The sequence below is a fragment of the Porites lutea genome, chromosome 3 (genome assembly GCF_958299795.1).
Source record: "Porites lutea chromosome 3, jaPorLute2.1, whole genome shotgun sequence".
Classification (NCBI taxonomy): domain Eukaryota; kingdom Metazoa; phylum Cnidaria; class Anthozoa; order Scleractinia; family Poritidae; genus Porites; species Porites lutea.
Window position 1 is genome coordinate 21348948 of NC_133203.1, and position 15000 is coordinate 21363947.

The following is a 15000-nucleotide window of genomic DNA, read 5'->3' on the forward strand; positions in this document are numbered from 1 at the left end:
AGGTAGAGACCAAAAAATTGGCTCCAGGATTCACTGCACGCACTAAGGGCCGTTTCACACCGGTCGAGCTACTGCTGTGCCGAAAGTAGTTTGATTTAAGTGATCAAATGAAAGTAGACTTCAGCAGAACTTAATTTCAAACGTCACTCTTCTACCATAATGAACTCAATTCATATACACCTATTTTAATAAAGGTAGTCTTATATTCTGCATTTTAATGACCAAATCCCAAAGCAACCTTCATTGAAATATGTGAACATGTATAAGAATATTGAAATTTTAACATCTGAATAACCCACATTTTATATATCAAAATTGTAACATGACTCGGAGGCTAAAGGGACAACATTGCATTTTCTTTTGTCTTGCAATTGCCAGATGAAGCTTAACAACAAAGGACAAAGGTGGGTAAAAGTGAAAAAGAGTTCCCTAAAAGTATATCGGCCAACTAGAGAATACCAATGATTAACCGACAGATGCTGATGAAAAGCCAGGTGCAAATGTCAGTCCCCCAAAAAGGGTCTTGCCACCGTGGACAAACAAGTAAGACAAGGAAAAAACTATATTGCAATTCTGGAGGTGACGCAAAGGAGCCTCATTGCCCATGCACTATTGGTAACAGATCTTGTACTTCATTCTGTAAATGCTTTAACTGTGGGAAACGACCACCTAGAAACAACCATATTGACAACCAATCTTCTTGTTGCTGTGGAGCCAACAATAAAAACGGTGGTGAAGAAGTCAAAAGTTGCACTGATACCATAGGTAAAAGACGAACAAAATGTAACTGTTATATTTATATAGAGACCGGCCATGTACCAATAAGTGCCGTTGTTATGGGTGCAGCAATGAGTATGGAAGAAGATACGCCAGCAATGTTTCCTCAACGCAAAAAAGAAACATTAAATGCACCTCAAGCCCATCAAGTTTACAAAGGAAGAGAACTGACAAATTTCTTACAGAGAACGACTTCGAAATTAAGCAAGGGTCTTGGACAACGGAGGAGACATATTTAATAGAAGCAGTAATGTCATTTTTAAGTTCAGCAAGTATTGTGCTGTCGGATGAAAACGTCACAAATATGTACAGTTTTGTTTGCACTTCTGCCTTCGCATGTACAGCAAATTGTAAGTCAGAGGGGCAGATAAAAGCAAAGGTATCCTGTGTTAAGAATAGGCACAATGCACCACAAAAATTTCTATATGAGATTGCTGCGCTGGATTCCCAAACTTGACCCAGTGCCTAACTTGCATCCATAAATACTGACAATTTTAATAAGATTTCCTTTGTACAACCCAAAATTTGTTGTCCGTTACTAAAAAGGAGGAGAAATGAGTGTGTCAACATGACCTTTTATTGCAGTTTTCTTACACAAAAAAAAGGTAAAAAAGGGCGGCCAAGGTGACAAAATGTAATAAGTATTTGTAACACTTCCCTATAAAGAACCTTTTATGAATGACTGACTGCGATTGAAGTGTAGTTTCTGAAATCAAGTTAGCTGATCTTTATATTCAATTTCATCTATCTTTTATTCATAACCATACAACCTGTGCATGCAGGGTAAGAATTGGTCTCAGGAAGTTAAATAGAACAGCACAGTTTTCACTATACGTTAGATTAGATCTGTTTTCATGGTGAAAGATTACGTATGCCAATCCCAGCTTGGTAACTAATCTTTAACACAAATTTCTGCAGATAATGAAAGGTGTAGATGTCATTAGTAAGACCCAGTTTCTCAGGGCATTGGGGCTACCCGAACATTTTTTGCCAGATTCTTTAAAGCGAATTGCCCAAGGAATTCAAGCTTCAGACAAATGCGAAGGTAGATTGATAATAATCACGCAATTAAGTAAATTAAAGGCAGATTGAAACTACAGAGATGACTAATCAGTCATTGAGTGAATATACATCACAGCACTTTAATTTATACAGCATTACACAGTCTTTATGCAGGACCTCTCGCCCCCCCCAAAAAAACCCACCATAGTTCACTTGTGGAAATAATTTTGTTGGCAAATTCGAATTGGGGGTGGGAAAATGTTAGGGTAGGCCAAAGCGTAGTGCAAAGAAGTTGAATATAACAACATCAACTGAAGCACTTACAGTAGATGTGCGGGAAACACATTCATAAATTACCATGAATGTGTTATGTGCTCGTATTTTGGCGCGATCAAAACAAAAAGACTGGGCAAGTGGACATTACTTGAAATCTGTCTGAATAAACTTGCCATGTACAATGCATGGGATGTGTGTGACACCTGCATTCAACAGGTCTGTATTAAGCAGTCGTGGTCACCTCTTAATATTGAGTCACAAAGAGTGTTTTTCTTATTTGAAGTTGCATTTTACTGGTCACTTCATGAACTAGAAATGCTCATTTATTTTAACATAAAGTTAACTCCGTCACCTTATTAAGTAGTCATTTAGCCATTACCCAAGTATTAAAAACAATTTTGACGGAGTCCCTTCTGTCTTAACTACAATCTTTTGTTTCCACTTCAGAGGGCACAAGCACTGTTACTATCAGCCAGGAATCCTAAGACAACCTTGAAACAGGTAGTTTCCTTGTGTTTATCTCACAACAGTTTACAAAAAAGTTTGAAGTCTCCGCACGACTGGCAAGCTGAGTTTACTCGTCATTCAAAGACACCTTTACATGACAAACCACAGTTGATGAAGGTATCGTAAAATTGAGTTCCATATATGCGAAACTGTTTTTGGGAAGGTTTGCACCATGGTATTACTCACATTTACATTTGTAAGTTAATGGAATAACAGTGACTGGGGATGAGCCGTTTCACGCTTTCAATTGTTCTATTGCTTTTGCTTTAGATGGTACAAACGCTGTTACTATCAGCCAAGAACCAGAAGACAACATTGAAACAGGTATAGAATTAATATTGAAATATGTAGTTGTTACGTTTAACAACAGCAATGAGTGTATACATAATGCTTTTAAAAGGCAAACGTAAGAATAAATCTTGAAATTTGGTTGTCCCCATAGAAATGCTGTAATTATGATTGTTCAGAAACGGCACTTGGTTGATATGTTTTTAGGTTCCTTTGATCCAATTGTTGTGCAGGAAAACGAAGGAGAGGAAATGGTAAATGCTTTTTGTTTGTTTGTTTGTTTGCAAGAGAAAAGTGTTGTCAGGTTCAGTTTTTCTACCATAGGCCAACCAACCAAAAGGTGAACCACATTAGATTTTAACAAGACAAGCTATAACTTGTCAATTTCTGTCTGTTTTAAGAGTTTGATGATATCTTTTTAGTCAATGCAGTAAAAGGTGAGAATTGAGTTATGTCATTACTGCTTTAGATAATACTACAAAAAGTTTGATTTGTAGGTTCCCAGTCACTCAATTATTAACATATGCTGACATTTATGTTACTTGCTTCCACGAAATTGTAATCACTGTTTTACTTTCAATTTATTCAATCCTTTCTTCCTTTTTTTCCTTTTTCTTTCCTGTAGAAGCAGAAACCATGGACAAACCACCTGGCCCTAGAAAAAGAACACGAGGTATAATAGCTAATTGAATGAAAAATAGTGTATATTAGTTTAGTGAATGGTGACACTTTAGTAAAAAAAACATGATTATCTGCAGGCCAAAACTACTCGAGTGCGAAAATGCTTGGCACTTATCCCGAGTTGTGTCTTACATTGCTTGATTTTTTAAAAATGTTTTTTGCCCGTATTTTGGTAGTTTTCCATTTAGGGGAATAGTTAATAGAAAAAATATACTAGATAGCCTTAATGTATCTGAATAATCTTTTAGTGTTTAACTTTTTGATCAAATCATTTTTGAAATCTCTCCTGTTAAAACAATGATCCTTGGAGCAAATGCGGGGTAAGCGAAGTGCTACACTGTAGGGAATAGACTTTTTAGTGTGATATGGGTGGCTTGAAGAGTGCAGTAAGTATTGGTGTTTATCCGTAGGTTTGCAGTAAAGATCAGTTTCTATTTTACTGTTATGGAGTTCAATGTTTACAACTACGAAAGGGATAGGCGTTGAGCGTTCACTAGTGAATTTACTAGTAGGTGTATGTTGTTGAGGTACTTTATAAACTTGTTAAATTTTTCTTCACCATGTGTCCAAACCATTGCAGACATGGAACTTATTTCACTTTAGTTACAACCCACCCTCAGTATGTCATGACGTACGGCAAGAGAAGCGTACCTCATAGATAGAGGCAAAACCCTGTCACCAGATGGCCTGAACCGAAGGAGTGAACATTGAACTGTTTCTATTTCTATTTTTATTGTATAATCATTTACCTGTATATTGAGAATAATCTGTACTTTCAGAAATTTTGTCTTCACAAAGTTTGGTAATATAAAAGCCTTCTATGGTTGTTATTCTACTTAAGCCAACATAACGTATGTGTGGTACTGCTTGTCTTGTGTCAAAATTGGCAACCACATTTGTCTGTGTCACCCTGTGACACAGCAGCTGCTGGGAGTAAAGGAAACTGTTTTCTAACTACTTGTGCAGTTCTGTTTCTACCAGTAGAAAACTGTACGGTTATTGGTTTAATTGATGTCCAATCTGGCTTAATACCTTGTGTATACAGATTTTTGTTACTTTGGCGAGTCTTTTCTCTGACATCAGCATTGTCAAACTGTACCCATATTATTCCAGATGGCTTTTCTGACTGATCTTTTTAACAATGTTGCCAGCACCATTGGTGATTCCATCTTGAATTCTTAGATTCATAGCAAATTCTGTTCTTTCTCCCTCAGCTAACTTAAGGTTGGAAATTACTTGCTTTGTTTTTCTAGGATCATTTGGTATTTGCTTCATGATCTTATCTCTTAGTTCAGCTGAGTATGCTCCTACTACACTATCCTCTGCTTTGATAGTATATTTTACACCTGTTGCTAAACAGTGTAGTTGTACTTTGTACTTTGTTATTCTGAACAACTAAATGTGGAATTTGCATTAAGTTATTAGCTGATGAGTCCTGAACGATTCTGTCTCTGATTCTCAAAACGTCGTCTCTAGTATGTTTTCCTTCTTGTAACCGGTTGAAAATCTCGGCAAATTATTCACTTTTTCTCTGTCTCATTAATGTTTTGTGCTCAAACATCTTTAAATGCTCCTGCCATAGGTTTGGTGCTAGTATTCCATACTCGGAATTATCCAGATCTTTTAATATACATCTGTCCATGGCCGACTGGAGTTGGAAAAGGTCACCAATAGCTATAATGCTTACACCACCAAAGACATCTTTACTTCCTTTGAGATCTTTCAGTCTGTTCTTTATCTGCACATTGAACATTGCATTACCTACCACAGATACCTCAATTTAATAACTCCTACTTGGCATCTAAGTCTGTTAAGCCTGCTCGAGTGAAGAGGTTTATAGATTCTTAATAAATGAAATATTGGTATATCTAGTGAGCTGTGAATTGTACTGCCTTAAATGTTATAAGCAGGTTTTCCAGTTGGTACTATTAGCATTGTTTTAATCTCATTGAAATCACTGCCAGCTCTGGAGTTGTAATACTTTAATGCTGCCTGATAAAGTGCGTTAGTGAGGTGAGACTTGCCTACACCGGCACCTCCACTAAGAAAGGAGTAAAATGGCTTACCAGATGTCTTAATGTGATGCAATATATGGTAAAAAATTATTTTTGTTCGTTATTTAGTTTTGTACCATTTGTGTGAATTTGTCGTCTTGTAACTCATTTAATAACAGCTCCCCTCTGTTTGACACAGCAGATGTTCTCTACACACATGGCAGCTCTTCTGTCTGATCTTCTCAATTCCAGTGCTGTCAACTCTCCTCTCAACCCCGTTGGCAAGAACAGTGAGCAGGTGGTAGAGATGGATGAACAGGAACCGAAAAGGTGGTAAACAAGTCTTCAACTCTGCTAGTGGCCAGTGGTTTTGGAAGCGTGACATGTCGGCCTGCAAATTTCATTGTTTTCTTAAGAAAAGTTACCCAGAAAACAAAGAAGAAAGGGAGATATCACAGCAAGCAGGATTGGGAGAGAAAAAGATCACCTTCAAAGCATTCTTTTACTGAACGAAGTGAAGTTAATGTTATGAGGCAAAAACTCTGCTATATTTAAGTCCATGTCGTACCAATTAAAGAAAGCGGTTCTCTTACAAATGGGATTACGAAGATTGTAACCATCATTCCCACACCCAAGATTCTTACCAAGATTGTTTCAAGGATTCCCGCACTCAAAAATTTTACGGAACTTGGTATCCTCCGTATAATATAGTAAACTGAAAATTCCTGATCACACCTATGCTGCCCTTTACCATGGTAATGTTGAGTTTACCATAGTAATCGTTCTCTGGTGTGACCTCAACCAATGTAGACCAAATTTGGAACAATTTTGTGAAATGTGTAAAATGACATCAAGTGTGCAGCAAAATTGAAAGATTTTTGAACAGTTGTTCAAGAAGATCCTGGGATGATTTTGAGTTGCTTTGGCAGTGAGTAAAAAATGCTGGAATATTTCAGTCGTTTCACAAGGAAGAAATAGGCTAATCTACTGGCTGAACGCATATCAAGAACATAGAGAATACTTCATGGAAAGTGCTGACGTACGGTATTTACGCACAAGTTGTTGATGTATCAGAAATCGAACGAGTGAGCGCAGTGAACGAGTAAGATTTCTGATACAAAAACGAGTGCGTAAATACCGTACAAAGCACTTTCCATGTGGTATTGTGTTTATTATATACATACTGAGACATTCATAATTTTGGCGGCCTTTTTATTTTAAATCTTTCAAAAATGCTAAAATTTGCCGCTACACACTTACCGCAAAATGACAACGAAAACAAAGTATTAGCTTTTTAGTAAAAACGTTTGTTAAAAACATAAATGACGGTAAGGATATGAGGTAATCCAAGAACTATAAGTAATCTTAACTGTTTGTTCTCAATGCACAATTGAAAATGAGTGAATTTAAGTAAAATGGCCAGTTTCAATATAAGCTTAAGCTTAAATGAAAAGCAAAGTAGCTCCGACAAAAAGCACAACAAAAGCTTACGTCTCGTTCCGTTTTTCCCTTTCCGCTGTTGTTTCGCCGGCTCTCTACCATTTTCTTTATCAACAGTGAAACAAACGAAACTATTCCACTCCATTTCAGAAATGTTTTTCACTTTTTTAGCAAGAAAAACACTTTGAGTAAAACTTTTCTCGTTGAATGTGTGCGAAGCGGCACTGCAAGCTGCGATAAAAGGCAGGAATTTTGGCGCGAAACTCACACACCTCTGTGGCTTCTGATTGGACGTCTCATTTTTCTCACACGTGAAAAAACATCGTTCGCGATTCTGATTACCTCCTAAACTTGCCACTAAACATGAGCATTTTTGTATTTGTATTTGTATTATATTTTTACTCCATCCTATAATACATTGGTTGTACAATAATACAATAGTTGTACAATATCAATTCGTGCAAAGTTGCTTAAACTACGTGGACATAATAACAACAATGTAAGAAGAAAATTAGAATGGAGAAAGGCACATTATAGTAAAACTTATCATGGCCCTTTAACAAGATCGACTTTATTTTTTTGTAGTTTTGTCATTCAGTAAAATGCAAACACGCACGCACGCACACAAGTCAATATTGAGGAAGATAATATTTTTTATGTATTTTAAGCATGAGCATTAATTAAGAGTTGGTACGCAATAAGTTATAGGCAAATTGTAAAGACGATTACCCAGGTTTGGTATTTTTGCCTCAAAGTAGACAGATGACTGGAACAAATTTTGCCCTTCTTTTGTGCTTAGCAACCTCCCACGGGCATCCTTAACATGACGGTTGAACACCGCACAATTACCATTTGTCAAGTTAAATAACTAAATCAATAAATCAACACGTGTGTCTCCGTATGTTCTGTCAGTTTCATGTGTGTATGGCTTGTTAAAAAATTTTATACTAGGTGACATGATATTGGCTGATAAGGGATTTCTTATTCAGGATCTGTTGCGGAGGGGAGTTTCCATGAACATTCCTCCTTTTCTTAACTGTGGAAAATTTTGAAGAGAATGAAGCAAGAGCAGCCGAGTCAATAGCGAGGAACACATACACATGGAGTATCCTAAAGCCAGATTGAACAGTTTCAAGGTTCTTAACTTTATCCCCTCTTTTCTACGTTGCCATGCAAGTAAACGCTGCCAGCTGTGTGCAGCACTTATTAATTAATCTACCATTGCCATTGATCAAAGATGGTTTCCAAGAAGTAGAAACCTCATTTCCATATAAATCACAGAACATTTAGAATTTGGAAAGAGAATACTTTTGTCTTCTTACTAGAGCTAACCTGTAGTTAGAAGTTCATGTGGGGGAGTATTTGTATTTGAAAACATTTTCCTACATGAGCCTCCATAGCTGCAAGTTAGATTCAACTCAACTCTTAAAATATGAGAATGGTGTACCTTAGGTGTATCGGGTCATGGTCAACTCCTGTGGGGTATTTCTGAGGGTGCCAGTGTGGTTAACTGCTTAACGTATAAAGGCCTTTTTTCGCTATCATAAGTGTATAAATTACAAAATATTTAGTGACAAGCATATTAAAGAATGTGATTTTTAAGCATATATGGAGCAAAGTAGACACAAAGACATAAAAGAATTAATGCAAAAAGATGAGGCTTTCCTAAGAATAACACTATTATTTAGAGAAAGAAATAAAAAGAAAAAAATGCCTCTTTTGCATTGTGAATGTTCACTTGCTTCCCATCTTCCCTGGTATTTGTTTTGAAGGAAGAACACAGTATGCGACTGATTCAGCTAAAGGGTGAGTCAAGCTTGTTACCCCTTTCGATGATACAGTTGAATTCCTAACACACCTTGGGGACTTGTTGCGTAACTTTGGAATTTGTTGGTGGGGAGGCCAGACCAGTATGGATTAGAGTAGTTTATAAGACTTTCAAACAGTGACATTGCAAAGTTGAGCTAAGTACTCTCGTTTACATGATACTATCATTAGAAACAAGCTACAATGAAGTTGCATAGAAACAAAACGAAAGAGAGGGCCAGTAGATTATTATTGCATGAGCCACCTTACTTTAACTTTAGAGGTAACCTGGCTGTCTATCATGGGCAGTTTAATAACTCGATCTCTTTTGATTGGTGGCCAAGGCAAAATCTAGGTAAAATTAAACAGTTTATACGACTTAGATATTTTTAGCCTAAACTCTAATCTGGATGCTTATTTGAATACTGACTATAACCTCCCTAATCAGTGCATACGAAGAAGATACTTCCCCCCACACAGCACAAAATGTTAAAGGAAAAACTCCCTGAAAACATGGTTAAGTCTCGTTTTTCCATCTTTTATAACAATATTGTGTGCATCAACTGCAACCTAGAAAATGTAGAATTGTTATTACAAATTCTAATGAGAGCAAAGCCCATCCAAGCATCCCAGGTTATGTTTTTGAGCATGTGCCAACACCACTGACTATTCAAGATTCTCCGCTGATCACTTTAACGATGAGCTGTCTGAAGTTGACTAGAATTGAATACTTGCAAATTCCACAAATTGTGTGAACAAATTTTTATTATTATTTTACAACAAGTATAATACAATTGTCAACAAGCACGCTCCAATGAAAATATTATCTAATTACAAAGCAAAGCAGCTATCTAAACCCTGGATGACTAATGGAATTAAGGCAGGTATTAAGGTTAAAAATAAATTATATGCATCTGGACACGAAGAGCATTATATTTTGCCCTTTCTAACCGTGTTACTAGTGCTATCTCATTAAAAAATCTTAACAAATTTACTTTGAATTTTAACCATGGCTACTCTGAGATCAAGGACAAACCAGTTTAACTAACTGCATTTACGTACTGGTCTAGAATGACAGAACTTTACCCCAGTCAAACAAAAGTGAGTGAACTACCTGCAAATTGAAATTATAGCAAACAAGAGACGGTCCTGAACCTCAATGATGTGATTGGTTCTTTTGTGGACAGCTTCTGCTTGAACCTGCCAGATGTAAAGAAAGCCATTGACAGGTAAATGGAACAACAAGAAACCTGCGTTGATAATACTGACAATTCCGATAATACTGACAAAATTTTGTTGTCTTATACAGAATATCTCAAGGAACAACTCAGCATACTAACAATTCAAAAGGTGCCTTTTTACACATTCAGTTAGTAATTTACAAAAAAAGTTAATATTTTGTAAAAAAATTGTGCTGGAATACTTTTATTGTAGATTTTGCCTTGATTATCGTCTTTTGGATAATGAAAATATCACTGGTAATAAGCTGAGATTTCAGTATAGATGAACAGCTACCTTTTTTAAGTCCATTAACATGACTCGTAAAAACCAACCTTGAAATCCATCATGTCTTTGGACAAGGAGCTCTCACATTTTGCCTATCTTGTTAATGTTAGTTGCCCATGTTTTTGCACTTGAAAGGCCTTGGGTCACTGTGGGCATGTCCCAACAACTCCGGTACCAAAGGAACAAAAAGAATTATTGCATAAATGCAAGGCAAAACAAATGAGTTACAATTCCTCGACTCTCAACCGACATTTGGGGACATACTCGATAGAAGCACAAAAGTCCAATTCAATATTGATGTGAAACACAGCCTTGTCATAGCTGGTGCAAAGGTATCCTCCTCTCACAAAAGGAAAAGGCCGGCATTCACTTTCAAGTCTAGCAAAGGATTAGACAGCAAAGAATAGCCTAAAAGGTACTCTGACTTAAAGGCAGAGCAAATCCAAGTTCACAGAAGAGGAGTCGATAAAGCACGAGCTCTGTTTTAAAAGGAGATGCCATAGCAATGCATTGATCTTTTGAAAGAAAATGACCGCTGGAAGAAACCCCATGTCTACAAGAAACCATAAGGGAGTTTTGTGGTTGAAAGGTTACCAAGAAAAGAGTACAATCGTCTTCAAAAGTCATTTGCGGTAATTAATGTCCCCCCTTAAGAACATCATCCCCTCTCCTGCCACTATTGAGTCTCATTACAGTGTAAGGGTCCAACTTCCAAGACGTCAACATTGTCATATCAGAAGAATTAATGACTTTGTAACTTATGAATTTCAGTGAATGTATGTAAATGGTTAAATGTATGTGACAATGACCTTTCCCAACAATTCCGTTATTACTGCAAGTGGGTGAAATAAACAGAATATCTATCTATCTAATGAAGATGTAACAACTAATGAGAACATCCCAGAGGAAGGTCAATATGAAGGTCAGCGGCATGAAAATGAAGACATAACCATGAAAAATACCAAAAGACCTTAAGTTTCTGAGGTTGATAACAGCAGTGGAAGAAAATGGAAGATCAGCAAGGTGGTTGAAGGTAAGAAGACTTACATCCACATCAAGCGGGTCTTAAAACCTCTCCTGCCCTGTGAGTATCTGTCGCTGTCATCAGCAGAGGCACTGCGAATCACAGTACCTCCAAGGAAAGGAGCATGTGAATCCAAAACAATGACACATTCAAGTATTGCAATGTTGCTTTAAAAGTCACTGACAATGGCACACCAGTATACATCAGTTAACTTACCACGGTTTCTAGCCAAACTTCAGGTATTTTGTTTTAGTCACGCAGCCCGTTTTGAGGAGATTCTTGGTCGTTTCATAAACTGTTTTGTGATAAACAGGGAAAATTGGTTTGGAAGGGGTAGAGAAGAATGAGGGATAAGAACAGGAGATACAAAAACCCCAGTCACTCCACCGAGGGGCTTTAAAACTGTGCGCAAATGCCCCACCCTAGGGACTATTCTGGATTTCGTTTTCTCGAATTTCTTATTTTATAACTTACTGTTACTTCATAGGATGAAGCTTATCACTTTTTGAGAACCCATGTCACCGGGGGCTATTTTGCATGGAGACGGCAGAATTTTCAGGTTTATAGACTTAATGTGATGGCCACATGATTCGAACCTGACGTTGAATGTCCTGTTACAGATATTTGTGGAACTCTCTGAGGTGCTTGAGTTAAGTGATCAATAATCCCTGAAAACTGACGATTTTGTGTTTATAGAACAAGTTAAAATTGACAATCCTGGGTCTTACTTTTATAACATGTTTCACCCTTCTAACAGAGTCACTTCGAGGGGGAAGTCCCCTCTGGGGCTTTGCATTTTGTATTAAATTACCTTCCTACTTCTCCACTGTTATGCCATATTGTACCTCAACTATTAACACTTAATTTAAATTTTTACATTACAAAATGGTTTTCTTTTTGCATTTTGCATAGCATCTGGAGCAAGAGTGGCAGTAAATGATTCGAACCTTATGTTGAATGTCCTTTTACAGATATTTGTGGGACTCTCTGAGGTGCTTGAGTTAAGCGATCAATTATTCCTAAAAACTGACGATTTTGTGTTTGTAGAACAGTTAAAATAGACAATCCTCGCTCTTACTTTTAGACCATGTTTCACCCTTCTAACAGAGTCGCTTTAAACTTTCCCGACTCGTCTAGCAAAGATCGAAGTGACTCTGCTTGCAGCGTCAGTACAAGCCGTTGACCATGGTACTGATACTAATTTGTAATTGTGATTGTTGTTTTCCACTTATCATGACTAACCTTCAAAAGAACTGCACAAGACTAAGCACATCATAACCGTTTTTATGTGGTTTTTCACTTTTTTTTTAGGAAGGACGCTTACCCCTGTTCTATTCCTACACATGGATAATTGTTATCAAGAATGCAAGAATCGCTATATTCTTGGCTTTTGTTCACCTCTTGTAGAGAAAGAAATATTTGAGGAAGTAAGTGCCAAAGACAACTATAAAGTAACAGCATCAGCTGTAATAGTATAACTCCATCAATTTAGCCAAGAATTTCCATGACATGTTTTCCCTTTGGTCACAAAGCCCTCAAGTATGTACTTCAGTTTCCTTCCTTTTTGTTCTTTGTAAAACCAAATTTTTTTTGTGTCTTTTCCCCTTTTCAGATTCGCTTGTCTTTCCTTATGGTCGGTCGTACGCATGAAGACGTTTACTTTGCATTTCAAATTTAAATGACAATGTTTAATATGTCGACTTGACAATTTTTTAGCTCATTACTTGTAATGTGTAAGGAAAAATGCGTACAGTAGACGAGTTATTATACATCTGCTCTTTAGAATTTCCCATTGCACAAAGAATATCTGTTACTCGGATAACACTTAATGCTGTCCAAAAATAATTTCCCTTTTAAGTTCAAGTAATTTTGGTCCAAGGAGAGGCATATGGACCATATGCTAAACAATAAGGGCATTTGTTTTGAAACTGTGTGCTAAAACAAAGTAGTATGAAAAGTTAAGTATAAAAAATCTACCCAATTCATAACATGCACTTTTTCCAGTTGCATCAATATTCATTTTCATGCAGTCTAATAAATTTCTTTTCACCCTTTCATTTTCAGTTTTTTAGTAGAATTTCAAAATGACTCCACATGAAGGACTCAATGACGTTGCCTGCTTTAGTGAGGAACATTCAAAATGCCTATACCCCAGTTCCAGACATCCGCGTGATAGAATTCATTTTTGATATTAAGTAATGGATCAAACCATTCCTAAAGAAAATAAAAAATCACGTGTACCCTCATACTTATAGATTCTTAAAGAGGAATGGCCAAGTCCCAATGAAATACAAAAACTGGGCAAGTGATGAGACGTGGCTTCCAAAGGGTCCTGGTCAACGCATTTTGAGCAGTACACCATGGGAATCTCTCCCTTAGTCAGGCCTGGTACAAAGAAGTTGTTGCCAATCAAAGACCTGAAGGAGTGCATGAAAAAGTGCAAATGCTTGGCACACGAAGACAGGCAATGGTGGTCCTCTTTTATCCTTGCTGAGAAAGAATTCTGTGCGAAATGGGAAGCTGCTTCTGCCAAATTTCTCAGTGAGGATAAAAGAGCACCTCAACAAATTGAAGAGGCATCGCCCGATTAAGAAAGCCACAACAACAGACCCGGACAAATGCAACGGGAGGAAACCCTGAATGATCTTCTTAGGAAAGCAGACCATTTCCCACAAGCGAGTCCGTGTTTTAGTGCTTAATGCACAAATGTGGTCTTTCATGGGCTTTTTGTTCAGGCATTGTGACATTCAACATTCGAACCCTGTACATCTGGGCTCTAAGGCTACCATAGATAGTATTGGTATAATAAGGGTGTCTGGAATAAGCATTAAAGTCAAAACATTAAAGTCTCCCATTGACATATAACGCAACTTGTACAGTACTCAGGAGAACGAATTGTTGACAAAATAGTGAGAAATTATAGACAAGACTTTATCATACCTAAAATACAGATACAGTGCTGCTGTCAGCCCCCGGTTGCCTTGAGTTTTTGTAAGTTATCAATGAAATAATTTATGTCTGGCTTGGGGAGAAGGGTCAGGAACTTCAACTTAATTTTCATTTTCTACTTCTTGCTGACAGGTCACAGTGCAGGAGAAAAGGAAAAATGGAGACGACGGTGCTCCAAGAATAAGGCAGAGGGGATCTAAACAGAGCATTTCCTCTTAAGCCTATTTTATTCTCTATATATAATTTATTCTCAAGAAATTCGTTCAAGGAAATGTTTGTTAGAAAGCTCACTAGCAAAGTTATAAACAAACCAAAGGTGATTCATTACTTTTTTTGTTCTACGGTAACACAGTAAGGAGAAAAGCCAAAAATTTTTTATTTCTTATTTTGTAGGCAAACCCGTCAGTGAAAAAAACGAAAAACAAACAAAACCCCAAAAAACTTGAGTCTTGAGTTTAAGCTTGATGTATTGAGGGAGTATGGCCTGTGTGGCCAGCAAATTAAGATTATATCACAAGTTACACGGATAGAGTTTCCAGGGCCTGCCAAAGCGGTGAGGTCTCTGATGAGGTTTTGTAAAATTTTCATTGCCAGGGAGCCCATAATTTAAGGGCTCCTGTCATTGCGTGCTTTTTGAGCACAACGCAAAAAAAAATCATTTGTAAGAAATCATTAGGTGTATTATTTTGATGAAATATCCCTGACAGAATAAGGTGCAGTAACTTGATCTGCTTTTTACCAGTGACATTT

General features: G+C 37.1%; 2 pseudogenes; both read right to left on the reverse strand.

Annotated features, from left to right (window-relative positions):
* LOC140931908 (uncharacterized) overlaps positions 1–636 on the reverse strand; it is a 4166-nt pseudogene extending 3530 nt beyond the window's left edge.
* Positions 637–3431: 2795 nt separating this feature from the next.
* LOC140931909 (uncharacterized) lies at positions 3432–5337 on the reverse strand (annotated as a pseudogene).
* Positions 5338–15000: the final 9663 nt, after the last annotated feature.